General features: G+C 38.4%; 1 protein-coding gene and 1 pseudogene across 4 annotated transcripts in view; both read right to left on the reverse strand.

Annotated features, from left to right (window-relative positions):
• LOC113906361 (complement factor H) overlaps positions 1-18,973 on the reverse strand; it is a 385,541-nt gene that overhangs the window by 117,782 nt on the left and 248,786 nt on the right. The window lies entirely within an intron of this gene.
• LOC113906366 overlaps positions 14,978-18,973 on the reverse strand; it is a 39,202-nt pseudogene continuing 35,206 nt past the window's right edge.

The following is an 18,973-nucleotide window of genomic DNA, read 5'->3' on the forward strand; positions in this document are numbered from 1 at the left end:
AGGGCTATGTTCTTGTGTTGCTGGAGAATTTGCATGGTATGTTTTGCTCTGGTTCTTGTTGGCTATTGGGTAGTGCTTGGTTTCATTGTAGGTATGGAGTCTTTTGGTGAGCTCTTATCGATTAATGTTCCCTGGAGTCAGGAGTTCTCTGGTGTTCTCAGGATTTGGACTTAAGCCTCCTGACTCTGGGTTTCAGTCTTATTCTTACAGTAGTCTCAAGACTTCTCCATCTATACAGCACCAATGACAATACTCTAGATTAATGATGAAAAGTTTCTCCACAGTGAGGGACACCCAGAGAGCTTCACAGAGTTACATGGAGAAGAGAATAAGGAGGAGGGAAATAGAGGTGACCAGGAGAAGAGGGGGAATCAAAAGGGGAGAGAGCAAGCTATCCAGTAATCACTTCCCTACGTGCTCTCCAAAGTCTGGACCACTCAGGGATGTTCATGGAGTTACACAGTGAAGACAAGAGGGAGGAAGGAGACTGATGTGGCCAGGAGGAGAAAATGGGGAATCAAAAGGAGAGAGATAGATCCAGTCAGTAATCAGTTCCCCAAGTGTTCTCCACAGCCCGGAACACACAAGGAGATTCAAAGATTTGGGTAGAGAAGAGAAGGGGGAGGGAGGAGATAGCGGCAACCTCGTGGAGAAAAGGAGAGTCCAAAGGGGGAGAGAGCAGTCAAGCCAGTAATCTCGCTCCCAAGTAAAAATGGGTACTGACTATTGGGTTCTTAAAGGTACAAAATTGATAACAAATACCAAAAAGCAAAGATTAAAAATCTAGTGTAGAGGTTAGATTCTCAAAAATATGTTATTAAAAAAACAAACCAAAGCCATAAAATTATAATAAAAATATATGAAGTTTGCTTTGAAAATATGGTCTTTTTTTTTTGCAAGGTTATAAAAATAGTAGGTTATACAAATGAAAATTAAAGGAGTAACGGAGGACTTTAAATTTTAAAAATTAAAAAATGATAATAGTAAAAATATATCTAGGAATTTCTCTGGAGCTATTGTGGACAGTGTAGGGTCAATTCATTTTCAGATAGTTCCTTGATCTGGCTTATACTTCTTCTCAAGATCTATAGGCCCCTTCCTATGTAGTCAGTGCTAACTACAGGGTTTTAATATGTTGCACCTGTCACTTCCAAAGTGGTTCCCTCTGTTTATTTTAGTTTCTTCTGTTTCTGGTCTCTTCAGCGTCTAATTTCTGCCCTGACACAAGGGGGTGATGGTGGTCACTTTCTCAGGCTCACTTGTTGAGTCGTGCTGTTGGGAGGGAGCAACACTGCAAACAAATATCACTGGCGTGTGTGGGAAGTGCTCCCAGGGTTTCTGCTGCCCTGGGTTTGGCCCCGCTCACCGCGTGTGTCCTTTTATTCTACACTTCTCAACCTCTATGTTGCTCTGCCGGGAACTATCCGAGGTGGGCCTCGGGTTGCATACATTTCCCAGGTTTAAGTTGCTCAGTTTCATGTTCTTGGACACTCCACAAAGGCGCAGACTTGGTTGGGCCTGCGTATGATGCCCCTCACAGGTCTGAGCATCTCAGGTGACCAGGTGTTTGGCGAGTGCAGTCACTCCAGGCAGGGGGTGCGTCTTATCGCCTCCCCCATCCCTGCCGCTCCTTTTCTGAGTGTACAATGGACGCACCTTCTCGTGTGTCCCTTGTGTCTCTTCTGGAGAGCTAATCTCTGGCTCCAGCCCTCCCGGCAGATGTCGACCCTCCAGAATCCCAAGTAGTCTTGGTTAGCAACAAAGCCTGCTTGCAGTTTGGTAGATGATGCCTCTCTGGGGCCATGATTGCTCCGTTCTGGCTTTGGCTGCCTGCGCTTGCCTGTCTCTGGCTGGAGATGGGCTGGTCCACAGTCAGCTAGCTGTGCACAGTCCTTTGTTCTGTGAGCCGGCCTGGCAGAGTCTTAGGTTAGGGCTTTTCAGAGGATAGTTCTCTCTCTCTCTCTCTCTCTCTCTCTCTCTTTGTGTGTGTGTCTCTCTCTCTTTCCCACATCTGGGTTGCTACCTAACCTTAGTTCCCTCAGATTGCCATCAGGATATTCAGGCCCAGGCCTTATTCTAAGCAATGCAGCCCTCCCCTTCTGTCCAGCCCCTGCTTGCTAGTGGCAGAATCGAGCCTCTGGGCTGTTTCTCCACTGAGAGTTGCCATTGGCAGGTAATCTGTGGGTTTTAATTATTTATTTATTTATTTTTCCTCCTGGTTATGTTGCCCTCTGAGGTCCAAGACTCACTGCAGCCCCTTCAGTGGGAGTGTTTCCTAGTGTTTGGAAATCTCTCTTTTTAAAGACTCCCTTCCTGGAACAGATCTCAGCCACTACCTCTTTTGTCTCTCTTTTTATCTTTTATATTTTCTCCTACCTCCTTTCGAAGACAATGGGCTGCCTTTCTGGGTGTCTGATGTCCTCTGCCAGCATTCAGAAATTGTTTTATGGAATTTGCTCAGCGTTCAAATGTCCTTTCAATGAATTTGTGGGGGAGAAATTGGTCTCCCCATCCTATTCCTCTGCCACCTTAGGACTGCCTCCCTTCACTTCTTTTTTGTTTATTTCTGCTCTGATCCTTATAATTTATTTTTATTTTTTTTAATTTTATTTTATTTTTAATCTTTACAATATTGTATTAGTTTTGCCAAATATCGAAATGAATCCACCACAGGTATACCCGTGTTCCCCATCCTGAACCTCCTCCCTCCTCCCTCCCCTACCCTCCCTCTGGGTGTCCCAGTGCACCAGCCCCAAGCATCCAGTACCGTGCATCGAACCTGGACTGGAGACTCATTTCATACATGATATTATACACGTTTCAATGCTATTCTCCCAAATCTTCCCACCCTCTCCCTCTCCCACAGAGTCCATAAGACTGATCTATACATCGGTGTCTCTTTTGCAGTCTCGTACACAGGGTTATTGTTACCATCTTTCTAAATTCCATATATATGTGTTAGTATACTGTATTGGTGTTTTTCTTTCTGGCTTACTTCACTCTGTAGAATAGGTTCCAGTTTCATCCGTCTCATTAGAACTGATTCAAATGTATTCTTTTTAATGGCTGAGTAATACTCCATTGTGTATATGTACCACAGCTTTCTTATCCATTCATCTGTTGATGGACATCTAGGTTGCTTCCATGTCCTGGCTATTATAAACAGTGCTGCGATGAACATTGGGGTACACGTGTCTCTTTCCCTTCTGGTTTCCTCAGTGTGTATGCCCAGCAGTGGGATTGCTGGATCATAAGGCAGTTCTATTTCCAGTTTTTTAAGGAATCTCCACACTGTTCTCCATAGTGGCTGTACTAGTTTGCATTCCCACCAACAGTGTAAGAGGGTTCCCTTTTCTCCACACCCTCTCCAGCATTTATTTATTTATTTATTTTTTAAATTACGGTGCCCCTCAGAGCCCCGCCCCGCCCCCCGACCCGGGTGACGCGCCGCCCACCAGGCTGGGCCTCTCCAGCATTTATTGCTTGTAGACTTTTGGATCACAGCCATTCTGACTGGCGTGAAATGGAACCTCATAGTGGTTTTGATTTGCATTTCTCTGATAATGTGTGATGCTGAGCATCTTTTCATGTGTTTGTTAGCCATCTGTATGTCTTCTTTGGAGAAATGTCTATTTAGTCCTTTGGCCCATTTTTTGATTGGGTCATTTATTTTTCTGGAGTTGAGCTGTAGGAGTTGCTTGTATATTTTTGAGACTAGTTGTTTGTCCGTTGCTTCATTTGCTATTATTTTCTCCCATTCTGAAGGCTGCCTTTTCACCTTGCTAATAGTTTCCTTTGTTGTGCAGAAGATTTTAAGTTTAATTAGATAATCCTTATAATTTATTTCCATTTACTATTTTTGACTTTGTGTTGTTGTTGCTGTTGTTCTTTTATCAGCTGATTTAGGTGTAGAGTTAGGTTCTCTATTTTACAATTTTCTTGTATCTTCAAGTAGGATTGTATTGTTATACAGTTCCCTCTTAGAACTGCTTGGCTGCATCCCATAGGTTTTGTGTCATTGTGTTTTTGTTGTCATTTCTTTCTATGAATCTTTTGATTTCCCTTCTGATCCCTTCAGTAACCTCATTATTATTTAGAAATGTATTGCTTATTATCCTTGTTTTTGTGTTTTTGTTTGTTTGTTTGTTTTTTGCAGTTCTTTCCCTGTAATTGATATCTAGTCTTGTAGCTTTGTGGTCAGAGAAATTGCTTGGTACGATTTCAATGTCCTGAAATTTACTGAGGCATGATTTGTGGCCCAAGCTGTGGTCTATCATGGAGAATGAATGTTCCATGTGCACATGAAGAGAAAGTGTATTCTTCTGAATTTTGGGGTGGAAAGTTCTGAAGATATCAATTAATCCAAATGGCCTAATGTTTCATTGAAGGTTTGTATTTTCTTATTGATTTTCAGTTTTTCATGCTCTGTCCATTGGTATAAGCAATGTTATACTACCTACTATTAGGTTAAATAGGTTAAACATTAAAGCCACCTACTATAATTGCACTATTCTCGAGCTCCATTTTTTGTTTGTTAGTATTTGCCTCATGCAAGGAGGTGCTTCTATGTTGGATGCATAGATATTTACAGTTGTTATGTCTCCTTTTCAGATTGATCCATTGATCATTTTGTAGAGTCCTTTTTTATCTCTTGCAATATTCTTTACTTTAAAGTGTATTATATCTGAAATGAGAATTGCAACTCTGGGTTCTTTTGATTTCCATGTGCATGGGTATCACTTTCCATCCTTTTGCTTTCAACCTGTATGTGTCTCTAGGTCTGAAATGGGTCTCTTGTAGGCTGCAAATATATGGGTCTTGTTTTTGTATCCATTTATCCGTTCTATATCTTTTGGTTGAAGAATTTAGTTCATTTACATTTAAAGTAATTATTGATATATATGTTTCTATTGACATTTTCTTAATTGTTTTTGTAAGTCTTTCTCTTTTGTTTACGACTTATATAAGTCCCTTTAGTATTTGTTGTAATGCTGGTTTGTGGTCCTAAATTCTCTTAAATTTTTCTTTTCTGTGAAGCTTTTGATTTCTCCATCAGTTTTGAATGAGATCCCTACTAGATAGAGTAGGCCTGATGGTAGATTTTTTTTTTTTTTCCTTTCAGTATTTTAAATATATCCTGACATTACCTTCTGGCTTGCAGAGTTTCTGCTGGCTTGCAGAAAGGTCTGCTGTTACCTGTATGGGTTTTTCCATTGTATGTTACTTGTTTCTTTTCCCTTGATGCTTTTAATATTGTGTTTTATAATTCGTGCTTTTAATCTTGGTGTTTAATATCTGTTAGCTTGATCAGTATGTGTCTCAACATCTTTCTCCTGGGGTTTATCTTGTATTAGACTCTGTGCTTCTTGGACTTGATTGACTATTTCCTTTCCCATGTTGAGGAAGTTTTCAACTATAATCTCCTCAAAAAAGTTCTCAGTGCCTTTCTTTTTCTGTTCTTCTTCTGAGACCCCTATAACTCAAACACTGGTGAGTTTAATACTTTCATAGGTTTCTTCTCATTCTTTTTCTCTTTAGCAGGTATTTCTGCCATTCTGTCTTCTAGCTCACTTATCTGTTCTTCTGCTTCTGTTACTCTACTATTGGTTCCTCCTAGAGTATTTTTAATTTCAGTAATGTGTTATTCATCTCTCTTCATTATTTATTCTTTATTTCTTCTATGTTCTTGGTAATTGTATTAATTGTGTTCATTGTTTCTTGCATATTCTACATCCTATTTTTGAGGCTTTGGAACATCTTTTCTGTCATTATTCTGAATTATTTTTCAGGTAGTTTTCTTATTTCTTCCTTGTTTATTTGGTCTTGTGAGTTTCTACCTTGTTTCCTCATTTGTCCTATATTTCTGTGTCTTTTCTTTTTTCTTTTTTTCTTTTTCTACCTTACTCCATTTGAAGTCTCTTTTTCCCAGACTTTAGGGTTGTATCCCTTCTTCCTTTTGGTTTTTGCTTTCAGTAGGAAAGGTTGTTTCAGTGGTTTGTGTTGATTTCTTGCTAGGAGTGACTTGAGCCTGTGTTGTAGTGGAGGAAGTGAGTTGTTTTATTATTTTCTTTTTTTTTTTTTTCCTTATGGAGAAGGCTGTGTGAGGCAGTATAATTTGGAGTGTCTGTGTGAATCCTGTGGCTGGTGTAGTTTTTGTGCTTTTGTCTTGCCAGTTGATCGGGTAAGGTGTCCTGCAGAGTATGCCATTGGCAGCCCAGTGACACCAGGCTCTGTTTACAGTTCTAGGCCTTCGTGGATTTTCTCAGTAATTAATTTCCTTAAATTCTATGGGGGTTGGGTGCAGTTAGGAGTTCTCTCGCAGTCTCAGATCTTGGACTCAATGCTCCCACCTCAGTGGCTCAGTCTCAGGCACAATCTCCCATCCTGAAGTTCTCCAGCTATTCTTTTCACTTTTTATGTCTTATCTTTTGTCCCACCTCATTCCAGTGAGCTTAACTTGCCACCCTGGAGGCCTGGGGTCTTCTGCTCTCTTAGACGCTGCTTTGTAAGCATTGTTCAATATCTTGATGAGTTTTTGATGTATTTGTGGGGAAGTTGGAAACCTCCCCATCTTACTCCTCCACATTTTTTCCTACTTCTTTTTATGTATTGTGAGATTATATAAAATTGTGTAGAATTCTATATAAAATATCCTATGCATTTAAGAAGTAGCATAACATTTTTGTAAATGGCACAGTATTAAGAGACAAACTAATAAGAATTTAAGTTTTGTCATAACAATGGGATAGATGTGAGGTCTTCAGTGATATACTATGAGTTGTGTGGCTTCCATCTCATCTGTGAAATATCAACAATCATATACTCAGTATATGAGCTTCCTCTCTATGGTCTTCCCTCATAGCTCATTAGTAAAGAATCTGCCTGCAACGCAGGAGATCCAGGTTCAGTTCAAGGGTCACAAAGATCTCCTGGGGAAGGAAATGGCAACCCACTCCAGTATTCTTGCCTGGAGAATCCCATGGACAGAAGAGCTTGGCATTCTACAGTCCATAGAGTCGCAAGAGTCAGACATGACTTAGCAAATAAACCACCACCATACCCAGTAATAAGGCCCTTTGTGAAGATCACACATATTAATTATACAATATTTTGAAATGTAGTATAGATAAGTATTCAGTTGTTACTAAAACTTAGCTTTTCTTAATTTGATATCTTCTTAGGCAATTATCTTACCACTAAACATTCCTAGGGATACAAACTTCAAAGGAAGCTAGAAACGTAATTCTTACTAGCAAGTCATATCTCCGGACACAAACTGCGATTTCCTAACACTAAAATAAAGAAGAGTATAGTGGAGACTGGATTAGGAAATCACACACATAATTCTACAAATTACTCCGTTAGAAAATGAACTCTATGTTTTAAAGAAGGTTTAGATTCATAGCAAATGTGAGAAGAAAATGCAGAGCTCCCAAACTCCCCACCACACACACACACACACACACACACACACACACTCACACACCTGGATTGAGATTTGTTTTAAGGATCTGGCTCATGTGATTGTGAAGACTGGTAGGTCTGAAACCTGCAGGGTAGGTGGCAGCCTGGAAAATTCAGGAGGGGTGTGTGTTGCAGTTTTTACTTTGGAAGCCTTGAGAGGCAGAGTTCCTTTTTTCTGGAAGGAGCTCAGTGTTTTCTCTTAAAATTTTCAACAGAATGGATGAAGAACACCCATGTTATGAAAGGTAATTTACTTTATTCAAAGTCTGTGATTAAATGTTAATCATATCTTTAAGATGCCTTCAGAGAAACAGCCAAACTGGTTTGACCAAGCTATTGAGTACTATAACCCGGCCAAGTTGATACAAAATTAACCACCATACAAAATATTCAAGTTGAACTTGGATATTTAGTTCAGGAGATTGCCAACCCAATTATGAAAGATTCATCTAATTTCTTCTCCCTGCTTGCATAAAATACATGAGATGAGTTGTAAATGGAACAATGAATCATCAGTCATTAAGAAGTCATTAAGAAGGAGATAATTTGAAATTTCTCAGTGGAGCTAGTTGTAAAGACCTGCATAACAATGCAGGAGACTTAAAAGATGGGCGTTTGATTCCTGGGTTGAGAAAATCTCCTGGGGAAGGAAATCACAACCCACTCTAGTATTGTTGCTTAGAGAACCCCATGGACAGCTGACCCGGTCAGGCTACAGTCCCTGGGGTCGCAGAGTCGGACACGACTGAAGCGACTTAGCACGGCACAGCACAAGACAGAAATAGAGATGCTGTTATCCAGGGATGATCTGTGTTTTATCCACATGGCTGAGAACTTATAGGTATTAAAGCACAAGAGACTGACAAGGTTTTTGAGAACCTTATACTAGCAGAAATGCGTTCAGCAGGGACTGAAAGGGACAGGATTCATACACATAAAGGAAGAATGCCTCCAAAGATAGAGCTCTGATAACGGGGCTTCTTTCAGCTGAGAAAGTAGGCTCACTTCTTTGGTGGATTGAAAAGTTGGGGCTGTCCCCCATGGTTTTTTGTTTGTTTGTTTGTTTGTTTTTTCATAGAGAAGTGTTCTCTCAATTGGAATTTAATGAGATTTCTTCTCATGGGTTTTGAGTTTAAGACTTGAGACTCATTTTTCTTTCTCTTTCTCCATTTTTTTTAAAATTTTATTTTATTTTTAAACTTTACATAATTTTATTAGTTTTGCCAAATATCAAAATGAATCCACCACCGGTATACATGTGTTCCCCATCCTGAACCCTCCTCCCTCCCCATACCTGGTAATGTCTATTCTATGTATGTATTAACATTGTTAATACATTAACATTGAAAACACATTCCTTGTTTTCTGGTTCATAGGGTCACACACGAACAGGAATTTTGCCCAAGGATGGACAAGAAATTGTGTCTCATCCATAACTTATTTGGAAGACATTTAATAAAATTTGGGCTTTAGACTTGATGCTGAAAAGGGTGAAACCTTGGGAGATGCTGGGATTGGGTGAATATACTTGACACTTGGGAAACACAGGAAGCTGAGAGGCTGCAATGTGCACTGTTATGTGTCAAATAGTGTCCTCAAAAGCTTTTTTAGAATCCTTACAGCCAAGACCTAAAAGTCTTACTTTATTTGGAATTAGGTATCTAACAGATGTAATCAAGTTAAGATGCAATCGTTTTGGTCGGCTTCAATGAAATATGACTGATGTCTTTTAAGAAGAAGAAAATACAAGTAAAGACAAAGACACTCAGAGAAAATATTCTGTGACCAGAGAAGCAGCAGTTAGACTAATGCAGCTTCAAGCCAAAAACCAGCGAGGACTAATGGCCACACCCAGAAGCTACAAAGAAGCAAAGAATATTGTACTCATTCTCAGAGAGAACATGGAATAAAGAAGAACAAATTGAAGCAAATGCTATTGTTAGTGTTCCAGGGGCCCCAAACCCATGTATAGTGTTCCATGCCAAAGACCTCCTCTAATCCTAATCACCATCCAAAGGTTCTACCTCAATTCTATCACTTTAGAAAGTTTAATTTCAAAATTCAGATTCTGGAGGACTCACTCCATCTTCTTTCCAAAGTTAATAGCTCTTCAAGAAAGAGTTAACTGCAATTCTCTTTATGTGTATTGATATATTTACTGTGCTGTCCTGTGTTAATTCGGGCCATGAATTGGTTAGATTTCTACTTAATGAAGATTTCAAATGATGATATACTAATATCGGAAACTGAGGAATAAGTCTCAATAATTTTACCTCTAGTAGTGAACTATATGACTAACAGAGTTGGCTGACAAGAACAAAGGTCTATCCACCCACCAGCTGAGTGACACTTAGATTATTCCCAGGTTGTGGCTGTTCTTTTCAGAAAAGGCAAAACTACAGTCACAGAGCCAAATTAATGGTTCTCAGAGGTTAGGGTTTGATGAAGAGGATTGTCTGCAGAAGATTCTTCAGGGTTATTGAACAGATGGTGCTAGTGGTACAGAACTTGCTGGCCAATGCAGGAGATGTAAGAGCATAGGTTTGATCTCTGGGTTGTGAAGATCACCGGGAGGAGGAAATGGCAACCCACTGCAGCATTCTTGCCTGGAGAGTCCCATCGACCCAGAAGCCTGGCAGCCTACAGTCCATAGGGTCGCACAGAGGTAGACATGGCTGAATGCACAGCAGCCTATATTTTGACTAGATGACTCTTATGCAACTGTATACATTAGTCAAAATTTCTTGAACTGTGTGCTTAAAGAGTGTGAGCTTATTGTATGTAATTACCTGAGTAAAATCAGATTTTATTTTTCAGATGTAAAAATACACTTCTTTGTTTTATTACTCCCATTTAACTTAAAAAATTATGTAACTCTAAAAGGAATCTACTTTTAAGGGAATAACTGCAAATACCAAATATCAAAATTTTAAAATGATCAAGGCATTTTTCTGTCAACCTGTATACTACACTTTTTATACAAATTTGACATCAACCCCTTGGACACTGTACTGTGAGTTTTGTTTTTTAATTTCATGTTTGTGAATTCCTCCATTAAAAATAATTACTTTTAAGAGTGATTCTGAAACCACTTTATTTTATTCAATATATTTTCATAGTTAATAAAAGATCTTAGACTTAATTATCCTTGATGGATTTAAAAGATTGACTACTCATACAGCATTAATGTAAACCTAAATTTCCTTCTTGATATTAGACTTGGGCTGTATAATTTATCACTTGCATCTTAGTATGTGGATAAGGCCACTTCTCTCAAAGAGAATTGACTGTGTGTGTAGGATCTGTTCATAATTCTTTAATTTAAAAAAATAGAAGTTTGACATATATAGACTACTATATATAAAATAGATGACTAATAAGGACCTACCATATAAGAGAGGAAACTCTAGTCCATACTCTGTTACAGCCTATATGGGAAAAGAACCTAAAAAAAAAAAAAAGTGTATATCTTTAACTGAGTCACTTTGCAATGCATCTGATACTACACATTATAAATCAACTATGCTCCAATAAAATTTGGTTTTAAAATAAAAAAAAATAAGTCTGAGACTTGTTCACGATTCTCATATTTGCATGTAATGATCCATGCACAGTACATAGTCATCTCATTTTTAGCTTAGAAAATCATAACCTTTCACTGAAACTGAAAAAATATTTTGTGTTCTTACTGTCCAGGTTACTTCTTTAGACTCACTCTTCATTCACTAAGTCACTATAAAAAAGAATGAATTTTTGCCATTTTATACAACATGATTGGACTTGGAAGGTATTATTCTTTGTGAAATTTGTCATACAGAGAAATACAAGAACCATATGATATCAATACAAGAACCGTATGATATCACTTATATGTGGAATTAGAAAAAAATTAATTGAAAAAGACACATGTACCCCAGTGTTCATCGCAGCACTGTTTACAATAGCCAGGACATGGAAGCAATCTGCATGCCCATCAGCAGTTGAATGGGTAAGAAAGCTGTGGTACATATAGACAGTAGAGTATTACTAGGCCATTAAAAGGAACACATTTGAATGAGTTCCTAATGATGTGGATGAAACTGGAGCCAATTATACAGAGTGAAGTAAGCCAGAAAGAAAAACACCAATACAGTATACTAACACATATATATGGACTTTAGAAAGATGGTAATGGTAACCCTGTATGTGAGACAGCAAAAGAGACACAGATGGATAGAACAGTCTTTTGGACTCTGTGAGAGAGGGATAGGGTGTGATGATTTGGGAGAATGGTGCTGAAACATGTATAATATCATATATGAAAAAAACACCAGTCCAGGTTCAATGCAGGATACAGGATGCTTGGGGCTGGTGCACTGTGATGACCTAGAGGGATGGTACGGGGAGGGAGGAGGGAGGGTGGTTTAGGATGGGGAACACATGTACACCCGTGGTGAATTCATGTTGATGTATGGCAAAACCAATACAATATTGTAAAGTAATTAGCCTCCAATTAAAATAAATACATTTATATTTTTTAAAATTTAAAAAAATGAATGAATATAACAAAACAGCAACAGACTTACAGATACAGATAATGAGCAAATGGTTGCCAGTGGGGAGAAGGAAGCAGGGAGGAACAATAGGTGTATTTGATTAAGAGATATTATGTATAAAATAAAGAATCTCCAAGGACATAGGTAGCATAACCAATATTTTACAATAACACTAAATACAGTATAATATTTAAAAATTGTGGATCTCTGTGTTTTACACCAGAAATATGTCAACTACAAATTATTTTAAAACAAAGTATTGTAAAGATTTGCTAAAACTTTTTAAGTGAAAGTTGATTATGAACAGAGTCTGTAAATTAACACTCATCTTTACACAGAATGACAATAAATGCAGAAAAATGATAGAACTGATCTTTAAAAATCACCATTTTCTAGACAACAGTGAAATAACTGTTTGTAGCCTTGGTCATAAATAAATTCTACAACCATTAGTTGAAAAATTTGGAGAAATAATATCTACAAAAATGTTAATATTTACAGCAAAGCTAACTGTAACAATTTCATTTAAGGGTGAGAAAAACAGCTGTTACCAGCAATTCAGATTTACATCAATTAGCACCAGAGGTGATGGCTATGCTTCTTAGACTAAGACGGTCAATTGATGTAGTACAAAGTAATAAGATAATACCTTAAATATTGTAGCTTGATTATTTAAATCTATTTTAATAAAAAAAATTTTATGATAGTTAGAAATTTAAAATGTTTATAGTTAACTGATTTAAGCTTAATATGCTGTTTAAAATGTATGAACATAAAAATCACCTTTCAGACTGGTGGTGAATGTTTCTAAAATGCTTTGTACCAGCAAAATAAGGAAAATGTTACTAGACCTGGAGTTTAGTAGCAAATTGATCTCTAAAGGTCATGTTGTGTCACTTTGGACATTTCTTTTAGAAAATATTTTAAGGTTCAATGTTGATGATATACACTGAAGACAGAAAAATTCAAGAATTCATGTAAGTAAAAAGAAGTGAAACACCTTTTACACCTATTATCTGTGAATATTGAGTATGCCAAAGCCTTTGAGTGTGTGGATCACAGTAAACTGTGGAAAATTCTGAAAGAAATGGGAATACCAAACCACCTGATCTGCCTCTTGAGAAATTTGTATGCAGGTCAGGAGGCAACAGTTAGAACTGGACATGGAACAACAGACTGGTTCCAAATAGGAAAAGGAGTCCGTCAAGGCTATATATTGTCACCCTGTTTATTTAACTTATATGCAGAGTACATCATGAGAAACACTGGACTGAAAGAAACACAAGTTGGAATCAAGATTGCTGGGAGAAATATCAATAACCTCAGATTGCAGATGACACCACCCTTATGGCAGAAAGTGAAGAGGAACTAAAAAGCCTCTTGATAAAAGTGAAAGAGGAGAGTGAAAAAGTTGGCTTAAAGCTCAACATTCAGAAAACGAAGATCATGGCATCCGGTCCCATCACTTCATGGGAAATAGATGGGGAAACAGTGGAAACAGTGTCAGACTTTATTTTTCTGGGCTCCAAAATCATTACAGATGGTGCCTGCACCCATGAAATTAAAAAAGATGCTTACTCCTTGGAAGGAGAGTTATGACCAACCTAGATAGCATAATCAAAAGCAGAGACATTACTTTGTCAACAAAGGCTCGTCTAGTCAAGGCTATGGTTTTTCCTTTGGTCATGTATGGATGTGAGAGTTGGACTGTGAAGAAGGCTGAGCACTGAAGAATTGATGCTTTTGAACTGTGGTGTTGGAGAAGACTCTTGAGAGTCCCTTGGACTGCAAGGAGATCCAACCAGTGCAGTCTGAAGGAGATCAGCCCTGGGATTTCTTTGGAAGGAATGGTGCTAAAGCTGAAACTCCAGTACTTTGGCCACCTCATGAGAAGAGTTGACTCATTGGAAAAGACTCTGATGCTGCGAGGGATTGGGGGCAAGAGGAGACAGGGACGATAGAGGATGAGATGACTGGATGGCATCACTGACTCGATGGACGTGAGTCTCAGTGAACTCAGGGATTTGGTGATGGACAGGGAGGTCTGGTGTGCTACGATTCATGGGATCGCAAAGAGTCGGACACGACTGAGCAACTGATCTGATCTAATCTGTGAGTTCAACTCTAGCTATACTAAATAGTTTCTTACATTTCTTGCCAATATTTTTCTATAAAACTTTATTCAGTGTTTAAAGCAGAGTGTCTTATCTCTGTGTGTGTATTTAATGTTCAATTTTTAAATCACATATATGCCATGTTATAGTAGTTATGCAATATGATTCTCATTGTTCTTTATTTGAATTATGTGTACTTCATAAGCATCTTGTAAAATATTATGAGATCCAACCAGTCCAGGCCAAGGTAAATCAGTCCTGAATGTTCATTGGGAGGACTGATGCTGAAGCTGAAACTCCAATATATTGGCCACCTGATGTGAAGAGCTGACTCCTTTGAAAAGACCCTGATGCAAGGAAAGATTGAAGGAGGGAGGAGAAGGGGACAACAGAGGATGAGATGGTTGGATGGTATCACTGACTCAATGGACATGATTTTGAATAAGCTCTGGGAGTTGCTGATGGACAGGGAGGCCTGGAGTGCTGCAGTGCATGGGGTCACAAAGAGTCGGACACGACTGTTTGACTGAATTGAACAGAAATTATTATGTATTTCATCATTTTTGCTTTATTCATCTATTGATAGATGAGCAAAAGTAAGATAAACTACTTATATTTAATTGCTGAAATAAGTATGACATAGTTTGCTTTTATATGTTTAATAAGTTATATTATCAATATTTTGACTGTTTTCCATTTCTTTCCACACTTTTCCCCCATGTTTTCTAAAACAGAGTTTCAGAAATCCTCAGAAGCAATGGAGAAAGCTTTAAGAAGTTTAGGAAACTGATGGGTGGAAGGAGGCATGAAATTGATTGACTCTAATTTCTTGCTGTAAATGTTTCATGAACAGGACACATAACATTTTGATTTGCCAAGTTTAATGAGGTACTTTTAAGAAGTGATTCATTGGACCCATCTCTCAATTACATTGTCCCCATAATATTTAATACAAATCTGATTTATGATTCAAGATGAGTTAAAAAATACTTGAGAAAATAAACAGAATTGAATTATTAAGGAAAAAGCTGAATACATGTACATATTTCAGTTTTACAACTGCATTTAGTCAATGTTTTATCCACATCGAGGATACACCACCTTTTCTTCCCGACAAGTTGCTCGAAATGTATGTTTTGGTGTCAGTTGACGATAACCATATTGACACATAAATTCAATAGTATCCTCTGTTTTAGAGTAAAGTTTTTTATCGTGTTTCCATCTTAACTGTATGTGATGTTTTCTCATTGTTTATTCTGAAATTACACATGCCTCTAAAATTAAAGAAAATAAACATGAACCTTTGAGTAATATGCAAATACTTTCAACAGAATTTCAGGGTTTCAAGAACTTTGGTCCAAAAATTCTTCCTCAAACCTTTTCCAAACCAATACACTGAAAATGTATGATGTAGGTTTCATCATATTTAAAAAATTAATGTTATAAGAATGAGATACTTTGTTTAGTGTAATCATTAAATGTTATAAGAGTCATAATGTCAGTTATCATATGAAGAGCTTTCATAAAGGAGCCATTTGTTGCTTGAACATGAAATTTTCTAACTTTATTTCTATATACAGAGATTAATCCTTGGTGTGCAAGCATTAACTGGTTGTTATTTAATCCATAAAAACTCTATTTTAAACAGTTAAACATTATGCTGTGTACAAGGATTATCCCAGGATCCACGAGAAGTTTAAAAGCATTTACCTAAGCATTTTGTTGGTTCTGACCACTCTCCATTCCGACATACTACGTTTCTGTTTCCCCGAAGTTCATAGTAGGCCTGACACCGGTACTCAACAACCGATCCTGGAGGATATACTGATTGCAGGAGTGAGGTAATGTCTCCATTGTCTATTGGTGGAGGAGGCCCACATTTTCCTTGAGAGTCTAAAAATAATGGTGTTTGCTTTATTCAAAGACAACTCCTACAGTTTTAAACAAAATAAAAATGCAGCCAAATATGTCATACCAAAACTTAAGATTTCTGATGACAGAAATGATTTATTGAAGGAATTTTAATCACTTAATCAGAAATACACATTTTAAGACCTATTTTACCACCATGGAAGCACATATAGTACTTTAACAAATATGTCTGCTTTGCAGTGTCCTGATGTTCAAACATGTTTTCTTTCAGAGTATATGCAGGAAAGATGGATAGCTAAGATAAAAAAAAAAATTACCCTTTTATACAACATGTTGTAATGTCTGTGAAAGGAAACTTTGGCTTTCATTTCTGGACAAGATGAGGTAAAAATATTTGTGCTTATAGCATCTGCTAGGTATTCCTTCTGCCAAATAAAGGACCTGAGCATATTATAAAAACCAACACAGGAGACTGTGAAAAAAGTAGTAAGTCAATCTGCTTAGGGACCTTGGGATTCAAAGAGTTACACTGACGAGAGTCTTTGGGGTTTTCATTTTGCCTTCTATGTACCCTGAGTGGGCCACAGAGACAGCAACCCAGAAATAATACAAGTTCAGAAAGAAAAAAAAGTCTCATGAAGCAGTTGATCTCTTTAAGAAAAGGCCCAGAAAAGAGTAGCCTAGCAAGATACAGTTTTCACAATACTGAATTAGTCTAGAAATACTACACTAAGTGTGCACACTAAGTTATTGTGTGCACCAGGACCCAGAGACCCCACAGAGACTAAGCCAGAATTGTGTCTGAGTGTCTCCTGCAGAAGTATGGGTGAGCAGTGCACTGCTACAGGGGCAGGGGCTCTGGGTGCAGTAGACCTGGGTATTGCATAAGCCCTCTTGGAGGAGGCTGCAATTAACCCCACAACAGAGCCGCCAGAACCTACACAGGACTGCAGAAACAGTTTCTTAGAGGGCACAAACAAAGCCTTGTGCACAAAAGAACCCAGGAGAAAGAAGCAGTGACCCCACAAGAGACTGACCCAGACTTGCTCATCAGTGTCCAGGAGTCCTCAGCAGAGGCATGGGTTAGCGGTGGCCTGCTGCAGGTTTGGGGGCATTGAGTGCAGCAGTGCATGCATAAGACCTGTTGAAGGTCACCAGTATCTTCCTTATCTCCACTACTGTTTGGCCACAGGTCAAAAGACAGGGAGAGAACATGACTCCACCCATCAAGAGAAAATTGAACTAAAGATTTACTGAGCATGACCCCTTCCATCAGACCAAGACCCAGTTTTACCCTGAGTCAGTCTCTCTCATCAGGAAGCTTCCATAAGCCTGTTATCCTCAACCATCAAAGGGCAGACAGAATGAAAACCACAGTCACAGAAAACTAACCAATCTGATCACATGGACAACAGCCTTGTAGAACTCCATGAAACTCTGAGCCATGCTGTATAAGGCCTTCAAATTGGATGGGTCATGGCAGAGGATTCTGACAAAATGTGGGCCACTAGAGAAGGGAATGCCAAACCACTTCAGTATTCTTGCCTTGGGTACCCCATGAACAGTATGAAAAGGCAAAAAGATATGACACTGAAAGATGAACTCCTCAGGTGGGGAGGTGCCCAGTATGCAGATCAGCAGAGAAATAATTGCAGAAAGAAAGAAGAGATGAAGAAAAGGCAAAAATAACATCCAATTGTGGATGTGACTGGTGATCGAAGTAAAGTCTGATCCTGTAAAGAGCACTATTGCATAGGGACCTGGAATATTAGGTCCATGAATCAAGGCAAATTGGAAGTGGTCAAACAGGAGATGACAAGAGTGAACATCGGCATTTTAAAAATCAGCAAAGTGAAATGGACTTGAATGGGTGAATCTGATTCAGGTGACCAGTATATCTACTACTATGAGCAAGAATCCCTAAGAATTGGAATAGCCATCATAGTCAACAAAACAGTCTGAAATGCAGTGCTTGCATGCAATCTCAATTATGACATAATGATTGATGTTCATTTCCAAGCCAAACCATTGACAAGCACAGTAATCTAGGTATATGCCCTGGACAGTAATGCTAAAGAAGCTGAAGTGGAATGGTTTTCTGAAGATGTACAAGGACTTCTAGAACTAACAAGCAAAAAGATGTCCTTTTCATTATATTGGACTGGAATGCAAATGTGGGAGGTCGAGATACCTGGACTAACAGGCAAGTTTGGCGTTAAGAGTACAAAATGAAGCAGGGCAAAGAGTAACAGAGTTTTGCGAAGAGAACACACTGGTCATAGCAAACACCCTCTTCCAATAATACAAGTGAAAACTCTACACATGGACATCACCAAATTTCCATGGAAAACTTTACACATGGCAATACCAAAGTCAGATTGATGATATTCTTTGCAGCCAAAGGTAGAGAAGCTCTATACAGTCAGCCAAAACAAGACTGGGACCTGACTGTGGCTCAGATCATGAACTCCTTGTTGCCAAATTCATACTTAAATTGAAGAAAGATGTGAAAACCACTAGACATTCAGGCATGACCTAAATCAAATCCCTTACAATTAGAGTGGAAGAGACAAATAGATTCAAGGGATTTGATAAGACAGAATGCCTGAGAATCTATGGACAGTGGTTCCTGACTTTGTACAGGGTGAAGGGATCAAAATCATCCCCAATAAAAAGAAACGTAAAAAAGGCAAAATGGTTGCCTCAAGAGGCCTTACAAATAGCTGAGGAAAGAAGAGATGTTAAAGGCAAAGGAGAAAAGGAAAGAAAATGATTTGAATGCAGTGTTCCAAATAGTAACAAGGAGAGATAAGAAAGCCTTCCACAGTGATCAGTGCAAAGAAATAGAGGGAAATAATAGAATAGGAAAGACTGGAGATCTCTTCAAGAAATTTAGAGATACCAAGGACATTTCATGCAAGGATGGGCACTATAAAGGACAAAAATGGTATGGACCTAACAGAAGTAGAAGATACTAAGAAGAGGTGG

This window comes from Bos indicus x Bos taurus, chromosome 16 (assembly GCF_003369695.1).
Source record: "Bos indicus x Bos taurus breed Angus x Brahman F1 hybrid chromosome 16, Bos_hybrid_MaternalHap_v2.0, whole genome shotgun sequence".
NCBI lineage: Eukaryota > Metazoa > Chordata > Mammalia > Artiodactyla > Bovidae > Bos > Bos indicus x Bos taurus.